Here is a 14732-nt window from a genome sequence, read left to right on the forward strand (position 1 = left end):
GCAGAGAAGGCATAGTTAAAATTCAAAATTCAAAGAGGAAAAAAGCGATGAGAAAAGGCATGTTTCAGAGGTTAAAAACTGCAGAAATAAAGTAAGAATGACCGAAAACTTCCTTCACATAGGAAATTAAACAATAATAGTAAGTGGTACTTAAGCCACAGAAACCAGGGGGAACAAAGAGAACAAATTAGGACAGTTGCACGCTTGAGGCAAAAATAGATCAAAAGTTACTGATGTCTCAAATGCTGCAAATCTTATTTCCTGCATCTAACAGCAACAACAATGTGATATTAAGGGCAGTGACAGGACTCCCATTGAAAAGGAGGGTAGGGCACTAGGCGCAACATCATCTGAGGTGAAATAACAATCTATAGCGATTCAAGTGAAAAATGAAAAGCTGATATCTACCTAGCCTATTAACAGCATTGGCACACAGAACAACAAGTCAAGTAGGAAAAATGCATAACAATTGTGCAAATCAGGGATAGTCCCCAGAATGGGAGAGTAACAAATACACCTCTGTCCAGAAGAGGGTAAAGAGTCATCCAGACAAGTGTGGGCCTGTTAGTTTGACATCAACACCATGCAAAGTTTTGGAGCAAGAACAGCTAAGACCAGGGAAGGAGGGGGTAATGTGTAATTTACAAAATAATTTATCAGAGCTAAATTGTTTCCAGATAATTTAATAGCTTTCCTTTCTAGGACCAGTTCTTCCCTACACAGGGGATGAATTACATCTATTTCACTTTCTGTGAGCTTCTGATACATTATCTACGGATTTGGGCTTTGGGGCTGCAAGTGAATAAAGGGAATTTACAATTGTTCACACTGAAGAGGGACTTACCAGCAAAGGAGTCGTTACCTATGGTAATTCTCAGAGACAGTTCTGAAACTGCAGCTGCTAAGGAGGCAAAGACTCATGGAGAAATGTAGGCTGGAAGGGACCTCTGAAAACCCAACCTCCTATTCAGGGCAGAGCTGACTTCAAAGTTAGATATGTTCGGTATGGACATGGTGGCTGAAGATTAAAAATTACACATGAGCTTTGAGATTTGCAGGGGACATAAGGTTGGGAAGTACTACCAAGCCTGACAGAAGGATATCGCTTGTGATTGAAATGGTTCAGGTGAAGTGACAGGTGATAATACAAAGCAGAGCCATTCTCAGAGATTCTCAAAAAAGGGTGTTTTTTGGTCATGTTTGCTATATGGCAGTCAGGAGTTTAAAGCAAGCAAACAAACAAACAAACAAAAATGACAACAAAACCTCACGTTCATGCACTGTTAGCACAAGGAGGACTGAAAAAGTTTAGTGGTTATATAGTGTGTATGGCTATGCATTTTTTTTTCCCTCCAGTATGAATACACTGGACAAGGCAGCCCTGACACTCATTTGAGACATGAGGCACAGTTCTGCCACTTGTATTCACATTGAACTTAGGAGGAAGAGTTCACAAGACAGAAGGAACAAGTTGCCTATTGCCTGGAAGGGAATGAAAGGACATCATTCTGCCCGGCCAGATGCCAGTTGAGAGAAGAATATGTTGTCTCTACGTAAATGAATTTCTTGAGTAAATATCAAGGAGAAATAGGAAATGTGTAAGTTGGGAGACACATCTGAAATGATGACTGCAGTTGGCTTATGAGCAAGTTTGGACGGGAAATTGGTAGAAACTTCCCATTTTAAGAATAAAGTGCACCATAGATATGAAGTCAGCATTCACCTAAACAGTAATGGCCAACTCAAATCCCCCACAAGAAAGCAGTGGACAAACCAGAACACTAACAAACATGTTGGGGTCTAGAGTCAAATAGATATACCTAACTTTACTATGCCTAAACATCTGAGGGATTGCTTTTAGAGGCTGAGGGCTTGTACCCCATTTCCAATCACTTTCTCTGTGCCCCCTTCCCCAGAGAAGGAAGCTGCTTGGCTTCCCTGCCCTCTGATTCAGCTGCCCGCTGAGGCTGCCCGCTCCTCAGCACCTCTAAGCAGCAGCACCTTCACGTCTCCTCCTGCACCAGCAGCACATCAGCGCCTCTTGTTCCAGCAGCAGGACATCGGCGTCTCCCATTGCACCATGCAGACCTCCACGCCTCGAGTGCCACCAGCAGTACTCAATGCGAGCTGGACGCTCAGGGCACTTATGGCCACCCACCTTTGTGAGGTCAAAGGCTGACAGTGACTCTCTGCTGACCTCACACGGCTCTCGGGCGCCCCGATGGCAGAGGTTACGGCGCTAAGCTGACTGCCAGGAGAAAAGGCTGACATGAAATGGCTGCTCCACAATGCCAGGAGCAAGGTCTGCTGGAATGGGGGTTCGGAGCGGAGCTCGGCCTTGGGCCTGGGAACTGTGCCTGGGAGCCAGGGACGTCCTTGGTGTGCAGCTGGACACCTGGGCCTGAGAAAGCAAGGTTTCTTTAGAGAGAATTGGAAGCATCGTCACCTAGTGGCTGTGTCAGGGGGACGAGAGAAATGCACAGCATCTCTTGGTTCCCTGAAGTGCACGTGTCCTACGCCCTTGGATGTCTCCATGATAGAAAAAGGGACTGATTTTTACCCAAAACAGAGCTCCTTTCTCTCGGGAGCTTCTCATGCTGCGTGTCCTCCTCTCTTTCTTGTATTTGGCTATGACTTTAGGCTTGTTCTTGCTACTCCTTAAGCAGACTGAAGCTTCCCCGGAACATCACATTAACTGCTTTTCACTACCTCTAAGTGCCTTTCCTCCGCTTCTCATCTAATTAATTAGTGCTATCCTCTTCACGCCTGCTACAGAGGTATCTTTCCTACCTGGTACAAGCTAGAAGAGCTTAGCAGCATCCATACGTCTCTTTCCTTTAGTCCTCACAGTAGACTTGCTCGAGGTAATTTGTGTTGAGCAGTAATCAAGAGAAAGTGTCACCAAGCCAAGGCTGCATTTGCTTGTGTCTTATGGAATCCCTGCAGCTGTGTCCCCTCCCAGCTTCCTGTGTGCCCCAAGCATCCTCGCTTGCAGGGCAGTAGAAGATGCAGAAAAGTCCTGGCCTTAGTGGAAGCACTGCCCTGCAAGAGCTAAGACATCCCTCTTAGCAGCTCACTGTAGCCCCGAAATCCCAAAAAACGGCACGTGCCAGCTACTGGGAAGGAAATGAACTCTGCCATTGTGATATACCCGCTCAAGGCCCTGCTCTTTGGCCCAGGTGTCTATGAGGTGGTTTTGGAAATGAATCCTGTTGTGTGACTCCGTTCTTTCTGGGTGCTACTTTTCAGTTTAAAGCGGTTACTCCTTGTCCTGTCACTCCAGGCCCTGATAAAGACTCCCTCCCCAGCTTTCCTACAGGTTGCCTTTAAGTACAGGAAGGCTCTCCCTGGTGTCGCAGTAAGCTCACCTGTTACCCAGGTGTCACAGTTATTTCCTGTGATAGGAATAATGACCAGGGTTAATCTATTGCAGGTGATTTCATACAATTATAGAAAAGCTTTTGTTGGAAAGCACCTTAGAGGTCTCCAGATCACCCGCGTACTTCAAGCAGGGCCATTTTTAAAGCCCTGTCATATTGCTCAGGGGCTTGTACAGTCAAATTTTGAATGGCCCCAGCAAGAGACCCTACACTCTCACTGTGTCCCTTTGCCAGTGCCTAGGCAGAGTGTGCTTCCCCTGCTGGTCCTGGTGAGATGAACTGATACAAGTTTTGAGAAAACAGAAGTTTATGCTACTGCATGAAGTACCCTTTGTAACATTTTTTTTTTTAACCTTTACTGTTTCATATCTGAAATTTGAAATTCATCAGGGAACTCAGCCTGGCACACAGTAAAACTGATGGCAGATACTTCACAATATTATTCGAATTTCACGTAAACAGAACAGACTAGCAACTTACTTAGGAGAAGTAATACGATTTCAGAAATATTCAAAACCAAAGGCATTCCAAACTAAGTTTAAGTTCAGAGGAAATCCAAAGGAAAAACTAATTTTGAAACTAATAATCAGAGAACATAATCTTCTACAAAAGATAGATTTTCCTCCTGTATTGGGTAATTTTGATCTGTCTTTAATGATCATCTAGACATGGCTTTGACACTGAGTATTTTGCTTTGCCACTGCATTAAGTCTTCTTCTCATGCGTGGTAAATGTCCTGCTCTCATGGGATGGGCCTAGGAGACATACGCACTGTGTCTCATGATGCTTGGCTATCATCTTAAATCTGTGAGAAGACGAAAGGTCTCGCTGCTTCCTGAACAGGGAATTGGATGTCTGCAGTTGAGAACCCTCTGTCTAATCTAGAAACGTGAAGGAAGGAGTTTGCTGGATTGCAAGTGACAGTGAAGAAAGCCACAGATGACATATCAAACTGATTAAAATGTTATTTAGCTCAGGGCATGGCTAATGATGTGGAGCTGGAATAGTTTGACGATTGTAATTACACTCACTATCATTGTTATTTGTTTACAGGATGGTAATGCCTAAAGGTCCCGCTGGAGCCTGAAACAAGGTTGTGCTGGGTGCTGCACGTGCATATATCAGTGGCGATTTGAGAGCTAGTGATACAAACAGACAAAACAGAGATTGAAAGGAGAAACAGAGGGATAGAGAGAAGAAGATCTCCCTGCAGGTCATTTAGGGGAACCAGCCATGAGTACAGTGCATCCAGGTCTCCAGTGCTCTGCTGGCCCAGCCAGATGAATGGAAAACATTGCAGCTTTGGAAAAATAGTGTTTCTTCTAATTCTTTGGCCACGGTTTTGATGTTTTAGGACTGCTTTTTTTTTTTTTTTTTCCTTCCTTTTTTTCTTTTCCCCATTTGTGCTAGAAAAGGTGAACTTTTCAAATACCTATTCTGAATTAAAATATCGTTTTCATTGTTATGTTTCTGTTTTGTTGGCACTATTCATAATGACTTCTACCCTTCAGTGGCAGCAAAAGCTTATCATACCGTACAATTGGAAAGATCACAGAAAACTTCAGAGCTTTTGAAGAAAGGTGAGGAAAATCCATTCCCTGTTCTAGGCAGAGAGAGTGGCTGATTTCCAGAAAGGTAAATGGGCAGGATAAGGCCACTTCATGTTCACTGACGGCCAGTTGTACGGACTGTGAAGATAATGGACTACCAGCACAAGAGACGGTGCCAATAATCTAACCCAATCCAATCTATTTCAAGTGGTAGAGACCTGATACTCTATGACAATGTGAGGAAGACCTAACTGTCAGGCAAACTTTGAGATGATCATGTTCAGGATCTAAAACTGTTATGACAAGTGTCAACACAGGAAGGGTGAAACAAAGGCATGAATGTCATACAAGTACTGATAAATCTCAGGAAGGCTGGAAACCAAGGCAAATGGATGGAATAAGATGGTGCTTTGTGTTAGCAAGAAGCAGAGGATGGAGAAATTAAATGTTATGGGTCAGCAAAAGAGTGGTTTTGTGCAAATCACTGCTAAAGATAGACAGCCTTGCTAGCCTGCTCTTTGCTCTTAGCTCCAGTCTAATAGTGAATTCTCTCTGTACAGTTATCAGACACGTAAACAATAATGGGAATTATGGGAGACTTTAACTTCCCGGCAAAAGATTGAAAGATAATTACCACTTATGTTCACAGAGGTATACTATGTGATGGATTTCTTCCCAAAAGTGAAAAAATATAAGACCATTTTAGACTTGGCTCCTGTATGGGTTTAAATGTAGTAAAATTTGAATAAAGTGTGATCATGAGCTGACTTTTCTCATTTTACATTTCACGACAGACAAAACCAGGTTTAGAATGAAGGTTTTGAGGCTTAGAAATGCAAACTTTGAAATCTAAGGCAATGAATAATTGAGTCTGACTAAGCAGCTCTGGGACTTGAGTGCAGAGAAGGCATAGTTAAAATTCAAAATTCAAAGAGGAAAAAAGCGATGAGAAAAGGCATGTTTCAGAGGTTAAAAACTGCAGAAATAAAGTAAGAATGACCAAAAACCTCCTTCACATAGGAAATTAAACAATAATAGTAAGTGGTACTTAAGCCACAGAAACCAGGGGGAACAAAGAGAACAAATTAGGACAGTTGCACGCTTGAGGCAAAAATAGATCAAAAGTTACTGATGTCTCAAATGCTGCAAATCTTATTTCCTGCATCTAACAGCAACAACAATGTGATATTAAGGGCAGTGACAGGACTCCCATTGAAAAGGAGGGTAGGGCACTAGGCGCAACATCATCTGAGGTGAAATAACAATCTATAGCGATTCAAGTGAAAAATGAAAAGCTGATATCTACCTAGCCTATTAACAGCATTGGCACACAGAACAACAAGTCAAGTAGGAAAAATGCATAACAATTGTGCAAATCAGGGATAGTCCCCAGAATGGGAGAGTAACAAATACACCTCTGTCCAGAAGAGGGTAAAGAGTCATCCAGACAAGTGTGGGCCTGTTAGTTTGACATCAACACCATGCAAAGTTTTGGAGCAAGAACAGCTAAGACCAGGGAAGGAGGGGGTAATGTGTAATTTACAAAATAATTTATCAGAGCTAAATTGTTTCCAGATAATTTAATAGCTTTCCTTTCTAGGACCAGTTCTTCCCTACACAGGGGATGAATTACATCTATTTCACTTTCTGTGAGCTTCTGATACATTATCTACGGATTTGGGCTTTGGGGCTGCAAGTGAATAAAGGGAATTTACAATTGTTCACACTGAAGAGGGACTTACCAGCAAAGGAGTCGTTACCTATGGTAATTCTCAGAGACAGTTCTGAAACTGCAGCTGCTAAGGAGGCAAAGACTCATGGAGAAATGTAGGCTGGAAGGGACCTCTGAAAACCCAACCTCCTATTCAGGGCAGAGCTGACTTCAAAGTTAGATATGTTCGGTATGGACATGGTGGCTGAAGATTAAAAATTACACATGAGCTTTGAGATTTGCAGGGGACATAAGGTTGGGAAGTACTACCAAGCCTGACAGAAGGATATCGCTTGTGATTGAAATGGTTCAGGTGAAGTGACAGGTGATAATACAAAGCAGAGCCATTCTCAGAGATTCTCAAAAAAGGGTGTTTTTTGGTCATGTTTGCTATATGGCAGTCAGGAGTTTAAAGCAAGCAAACAAACAAACAAACAAAAATGACAACAAAACCTCACGTTCATGCACTGTTAGCACAAGGAGGACTGAAAAAGTTTAGTGGTTATATAGTGTGTATGGCTATTCATTTTTTTTTCCCTCCAGTATGAATACACTGGACAAGGCAGCCCTGACACTCATTTGAGACATGAGGCACAGTTCTGCCACTTGTATTCACATTGAACTTAGGAGGAAGAGTTCACAAGACAGAAGGAACAAGTTGCCTATTGCCTGGAAGGGAATGAAAGGACATCATTCTGCCCAGCCAGATGCCAGTTGAGAGAAGAATATGTTGTCTCTACGTAAATGAATTTCTTGAGTAAATATCAAGGAGAAATAGGAAATGTGTAAGTTGGGAGACACATCTGAAATGATGACTGCAGTTGGCTTATGAGCAAGTTTGGACGGGAAATTGGTAGAAACTTCCCATTTTAAGAATAAAGTGCGCCATAGATATGAAGTCAGCATTCACCTAAAGAGTAATGGCCAACTCAAATCCCCCACAAGAAAGCAGTGGACAAACCAGAACACTAACAAACATGTTGGGGTCTAGAGTCAAATAGATATACCTAACTTTACTATGCCTAAACATCTGAGGGATTGCTTTTAGAGGCTGAGGGCTTGTACCCCATTTCCAATCACTTTCTCTGTGCCCCCTTCCCCAGAGAAGGAAGCTGCTTGGCTTCCCTGCCCTCTGATTCAGCTGCCCGCTGAGGCTGCCCGCTCCTCAGCACCTCTAAGCAGCAGCACCTTCACGTCTCCTCCTGCACCAGCAGCACATCAGCGCCTCTTGTTCCAGCAGCAGGACATCGGCGTCTCCCATTGCACCATGCAGACCTCCACGCCTCGAGTGCCACCAGCAGTACTCAATGCGAGCTGGACGCTCAGGGCACTTATGGCCACCCACCTTTGTGAGGTCAAAGGCTGACAGTGACTCTCTGCTGACCTCACACGGCTCTCGGGCGCCCCGATGGCAGAGGTTACGGCGCTAAGCTGACTGCCAGGAGAAAAGGCTGACATGAAATGGCTGCTCCACAATGCCAGGAGCAAGGTCTGCTGGAATGGGGGTTCGGAGGGGAGCTCGGCCTTGGGCCTGGGAACTGTGCCTGGGAGCCAGGGACGTCCTTGGTGTGCAGCTGGACACCTGGGCCTGAGAAAGCAAGGTTTCTTTAGAGAGAATTGGAAGCATCGTCACCTAGTGGCTGTGTCAGGGGGACGAGAGAAATGCACAGCATCTCTTGGTTCCCTGAAGTGCACGTGTCCTACGCCCTTGGATGTCTCCATGATAGAAAAAGGGACTGATTTTTACCCAAAACAGAGCTCCTTTCTCTCGGGAGCTTCTCATGCTGCGTGTCCTCCTCTCTTTCTTGTATTTGGCTATGACTTTAGGCTTGTTCTTGCTACTCCTTAAGCAGACTGAAGCTTCCCCGGAACATCACATTAACTGCTTTTCACTACCTCTAAGTGCCTTTCCTCCGCTTCTCATCTAATTAATTAGTGCTATCCTCTTCACGCCTGCTACAGAGGTATCTTTCCTACCTGGTACAAGCTAGAAGAGCTTAGCAGCATCCATACGTCTCTTTCCTTTAGTCCTCACAGTAGACTTGCTCGAGGTAATTTGTGTTGAGCAGTAATCAAGAGAAAGTGTCACCAAGCCAAGGCTGCATTTGCTTGTGTCTTATGGAATCCCTGCAGCTGTGTCCCCTCCCAGCTTCCTGTGTGCCCCAAGCATCCTCGCTTGCAGGGCAGTCGAAGATGCAGAAAAGTCCTGGCCTTAGTGGAAGCACTGCCCTGCAAGAGCTAAGACATCCCTCTTAGCAGCTCACTGTAGCCCCGAAATCCCAAAAAACGGCACGTGCCAGCTACTGGGAAGGAAATGAACTCTGCCATTGTGATATACCCGCTCAAGGCCCTGCTCTTTGGCCCAGGTGTCTATGAGGTGGTTTTGGAAATGAATCCTGTTGCGTGACTCCGTTCTTTCTGGGTGCTACTTTTCAGTTTAAAGCGGTTACTCCTTGTCCTGTCACTCCAGGCCCTGATAAAGACTCCCTCCCCAGCTTTCCTACAGGTTGCCTTTAAGTACAGGAAGGCTCTCCCTGGTGTCGCAGTAAGCTCACCTGTTACCCAGGTGTCACAGTTATTTCCTGTGATAGGAATAATGACCAGGGTTAATCTATTGCAGGTGATTTCATACAATTATAGAAAAGCTTTTGTTGGAAAGCACCTTAGAGGTCTCCAGATCACCCGCGTACTTCAAGCAGGGCCATTTTTAAAGCCCTGTCATATTGCTCAGGGGCTTGTACAGTCAAATTTTGAATGGCCCCAGCAAGAGACCCTACACTCTCACTGTGTCCCTTTGCCAGTGCCTAGGCAGAGTGTGCTTCCCCTGCTGGTCCTGGTGAGATGAACTGATACAAGTTTTGAGAAAACAGAAGTTTATGCTACTGCATGAAGTACCCTTTGTAACATTTTTTTTTTTAACCTTTACTGTTTCATATCTGAAATTTGAAATTCATCAGGGAACTCAGCCTGGCACACAGTAAAACTGATGGCAGATACTTCACAATATTATTCGAATTTCACGTAAACAGAACAGACTAGCAACTTACTTAGGAGAAGTAATACGATTTCAGAAATATTCAAAACCAAAGGCATTCCAAACTAAGTTTAAGTTCAGAGGAAATCCAAAGGAAAAACTAATTTTGAAACTAATAATCAGAGAACATAATCTTCTACAAACGATAGATTTTCCTCCTGTATTGGGTAATTTTGATCTGTCTTTAATGATCATCTAGACGTGGCTTTGACACTGAGTATTTTGCTTTGCCACTGCATTAAGTCTTCTTCTCATGTGTGGTAAATGTCCTGCTCTCATGGGATGGGCCTAGGAGACATACGCACTGTGTCTCATGATGCTTGGCTATCATCTTAAATCTGTGAGAAGACGAAAGGTCTCGCTGCTTCCTGAACAGGGAATTGGATGTCTGCAGTTGAGAACCGTCTGTCTAATCTAGAAACGTGAAGGAAGGGGTTTGCTGGATTGCAAGTGACAGTGAAGAAAGCCACAGATGACATATCAAACTGATTAAAATGTTATTTAGCTCAGGGCATGGCTAATGATGTGGAGCTGGAATAGTTTGACGATTGTAATTACGCTCACTATCATTGTTATTTGTTTACAGGATGGTAATGCCTAAAGGTCCCGCTGGAGCCTGAAACAAGGTTGTGCTGGGTGCTGCACGTGCATATATCAGTGGCGATTTGAGAGCTAGTGATACAAACAGACAAAACAGAGATTGAAAGGAGAAACAGAGGGATAGAGAGAAGAAGATCTCCCTGCAGGTCATTTAGGGGAACCAGCCATGAGTACAGTGCATCCAGGTCTCCAGTGCTCTGCTGGCCCAGCCAGATGAATGGAAAACATTGCAGCTTTGGAAAAATAGTGTTTCTTCTAATTCTTTGGCCACAGTTTTGATGTTTTAGGACTGCTTTTTTTTTTTTTTTTTCCTTCCTTTTTTTCTTTTCCCCATTTGTGCTAGAAAAGGTGAACTTTTCAAATACCTATTCTGAATTAAAATATCGTTTTCATTGTTATGTTTCTGTTTTGTTGGCACTATTCATAATGACTTCTACCCTTCAGTGGCAGCAAAAGCTTATCATACCGTACAATTGGAAAGATCACAGAAAACTTCAGAGCTTTTGAAGAAAGGTGAGGAAAATCCATTCCCTGTTCTAGGCAGAGAGAGTGGCTGATTTCCAGAAAGGTAAATGGGCAGGATAAGGCCACTTCATGTTCACTGACGGCCAGTTGTACGGACTGTGAAGATAATGGACTACCAGCACAAGAGACGGTGCCAATAATCTAACCCAATCCAATCTATTTCAAGTGGTAGAGACCTGATACTCTATGACAATGTGAGGAAGACCTAACTGTCAGGCAAACTTTGAGATGATCATGTTCAGGATCTAAAACTGTTATGACAAGTGTCAACACAGGAAGGGTGAAACAAAGGCATGAATGTCATACAAGTACTGATAAATCTCAGGAAGGCTGGAAACCAAGGCAAATGGATGGAATAAGATGGTGCTTTGTGTTAGCAAGAAGCAGAGGATGGAGAAATTAAATGTTATGGGTCAGCAAAAGAGTGGTTTTGTGCAAATCACTGCTAAAGATAGACAGCCTTGCTAGCCTGCTCTTTGCTCTTAGCTCCAGTCTAATAGTGAATTCTCTCTGTACAGTTATCAGACACGTAAACAATAATGGGAATTATGGGAGACTTTAACTTCCCAGCAAAAGATTGAAAGATAATTACCACTTATGTTCATAGAGGTATACTATGTGATGGATTTCTTCCCAAAAGTGAAAAAATATAAGACCATTTTAGACTTGGCTCCTGTATGGGTTTAAATGTAGTAAAATTTGAATAAAGTGTGATCATGAGCTGACTTTTCTCATTTTACATTTCACGACAGACAAAACCAGGTTTAGAATGAAGGTTTTGAGGCTTAGAAATGCAAACTTTGAAATCTAAGGAAATGAATAATTGAGTCTGACTAAGCAGCTCTGGGACTTGAGTGCAGAGAAGGCATAGTTAAAATTCAAAATTCAAAGAGGAAAAAAGCGATGAGAAAAGGCATGTTTCAGAGGTTAAAAACTGCAGAAATAAAGTAAGAATGACCAAAAACCTCCTTCACATAGGAAATTAAACAATAATAGTAAGTGGTACTTAAGCCACAGAAACCAGGGGGAACAAAGAGAACAAATTAGGACAGTTGCACGCTTGAGGCAAAAATAGATCAAAAGTTACTGATGTCTCAAATGCTGCAAATCTTATTTCCTGCATCTAACAGCAACAACAATGTGATATTAAGGGCAGTGACAGGACTCCCATTGAAAAGGAGGGTAGGGCACTAGGCGCAACATCATCTGAGGTGAAATAACAATCTATAGCGATTCAAGTGAAAAATGAAAAGCTGATATCTACCTAGCCTATTAACAGCATTGGCACACAGAACAACAAGTCAAGTAGGAAAAATGCATAACAATTGTGCAAATCAGGGATAGTCCCCAGAATGGGAGAGTAACAAATACACCTCTGTCCAGAAGAGGGTAAAGAGTCATCCAGACAAGTGTGGGCCTGTTAGTTTGACATCAACACCATGCAAAGTTTTGGAGCAAGAACAGCTAAGACCAGGGAAGGAGGGGGTAATGTGTAATTTACAAAATAATTTATCAGAGCTAAATTGTTTCCAGATAATTTAATAGCTTTCCCTTCTAGGACCAGTTCTTCCCTACACAGGGGATGAATTACATCTATTTCACTTTCTGTGAGCTTCTGATACATTATCTACGGATTTGGGCTTTGGGGCTGCAAGTGAATAAAGGGAATTTACAATTGTTCACACTGAAGAGGGACTTACCAGCAAAGGAGTCGTTACCTATGGTAATTCTCAGAGACAGTTCTGAAACTGCAGCTGCTAAGGAGGCAAAGACTCATGGAGAAATGTAGGCTGGAAGGGACCTCTGAAAACCCAACCTCCTATTCAGGGCAGAGCTGACTTCAAAGTTAGATATGTTCGGTATGGACATGGTGGCTGAAGATTAAAAATTACACATGAGCTTTAAGATTTGCAGGGGACATAAGGTTGGGAAGTACTACCAAGCCTGACAGAAGGATATCGCTTGTGATTGAAATGGTTCAGGTGAAGTGACAGGTGATAATACAAAGCAGAGCCATTCTCAGAGATTCTCAAAAAAGGGTGTTTTTTTGTCATGTTTGCTATATGGCAGTCAGGAGTTTAAAGCAAGCAAACAAACAAACAAACAAAAATGACAACAAAACCTCACGTTCATGCACTGTTAGCACAAGGAGGACTGAAAAAGTTTAGTGGTTATATAGTGTGTATGGCTATTCATTTTTTTTTCCCTCCAGTATGAATACACTGGACAAGGCAGCCCTGACACTCATTTGAGACATGAGGCACAGTTCTGCCACTTGTATTCACATTGAACTTAGGAGGAAGAGTTCACAAGACAGAAGGAACAAGTTGCCTATTGCCTGGAAGGGAATGAAAGGACATCATTCTGCCCAGCCAGATGCCAGTTGAGAGAAGAATATGTTGTCTCTACGTAAATGAATTTCTTGAGTAAATATCAAGGAGAAATAGGAAATGTGTAAGTTGGGAGACACATCTGAAATGATGACTGCAGTTGGCTTATGAGCAAGTTTGGACGGGAAATTGGTAGAAACTTCCCATTTTAAGAATAAAGTGCACCATAGATATGAAGTCAGCATTCACCTAAAGAGTAATGGCCAACTCAAATCCCCCACAAGAAAGCAGTGGACAAACCAGAACACTAACAAACATGTTGGGGTCTAGAGTCAAATAGATATACCTAACTTTACTATGCCTAAACATCTGAGGGATTGCTTTTAGAGGCTGAGGGCTTGTACCCCATTTCCAATCACTTTCTCTGTGCCCCCTTCCCCAGAGAAGGAAGCTGCTTGGCTTCCCTGCCCTCTGATTCAGCTGCCCGCTGAGGCTGCCCGCCCCTCAGCACCTCTAAGCAGCAGCACCTTCACGTCTCCTCCTGCACCAGCAGCACATCAGCGCCTCTTGTTCCAGCAGCAGGACATCGGCGTCTCCCATTGCACCATGCAGACCTCCACGCCTCGAGTGCCACCAGCAGTACTCAATGCGAGCTGGACGCTCAGGGCACTTATGGCCACCCACCTTTGTGAGGTCAAAGGCTGACAGTGACTCTCTGCTGACCTCACACGGCTCTCGGGCGCCCCGATGGCAGAGGTTACGGCGCTAAGCTGACTGCCAGGAGAAAAGGCTGACATGAAATGGCTGCTCCACAATGCCAGGAGCAAGGTCTGCTGGAATGGGGGTTCGGAGCGGAGCTCGGCCTTGGGCCTGGGAACTGTGCCTGGGAGCCAGGGACGTCCTTGGTGTGCAGCTGGACACCTGGGCCTGAGAAAGCAAGGTTTCTTTAGAGAGAATTGGAAGCATCGTCACCTAGTGGCTGTGTCAGGGGGACGAGAGAAATGCACAGCATCTCTTGGTTCCCTGAAGTGCACGTGTCCTACGCCCTTGGATGTCTCCATGATAGAAAAAGGGACTGATTTTTACCCAAAACAGAGCTCCTTTCTCTCGGGAGCTTCTCATGCTGCGTGTCCTCCTCTCTTTCTTGTATTTGGCTATGACTTTAGGCTTGTTCTTGCTGCTCCTTAAGCAGACTGAAGCTTCCCCGGAACATCACATTAACTGCTTTTCACTACCTCTAAGTGCCTTTCCTCCGCTTCTCATCTAATTAATTAGTGCTATCCTCTTCACGCCTGCTACAGAGGTATCTTTCCTACCTGGTACAAGCTAGAAGAGCTTAGCAGCATCCATACGTCTCTTTCCTTTAGTCCTCACAGTAGACTTGCTCGAGGTAATTTGTGTTGAGCAGTAATCAAGAGAAAGTGTCACCAAGCCAAGGCTGCATTTGCTTGTGCCTTATGGAATCCCTGCAGCTGTGTCCCCTCCCAGCTTCCTGTGTGCCCCAAGCATCCTCGCTTGCAGGGCAGTAGAAGATGCAGAAAAGTCCTGGCCTTAGTGGAAGCACTGCCCTGCAAGAGCTAAGACATCCCTCTTAGCAGCTCA

This window comes from Anser anser, assembly GCF_964211835.1.
Source record: "Anser anser genome assembly, chromosome: 17".
Lineage (NCBI taxonomy): Eukaryota > Metazoa > Chordata > Aves > Anseriformes > Anatidae > Anser > Anser anser.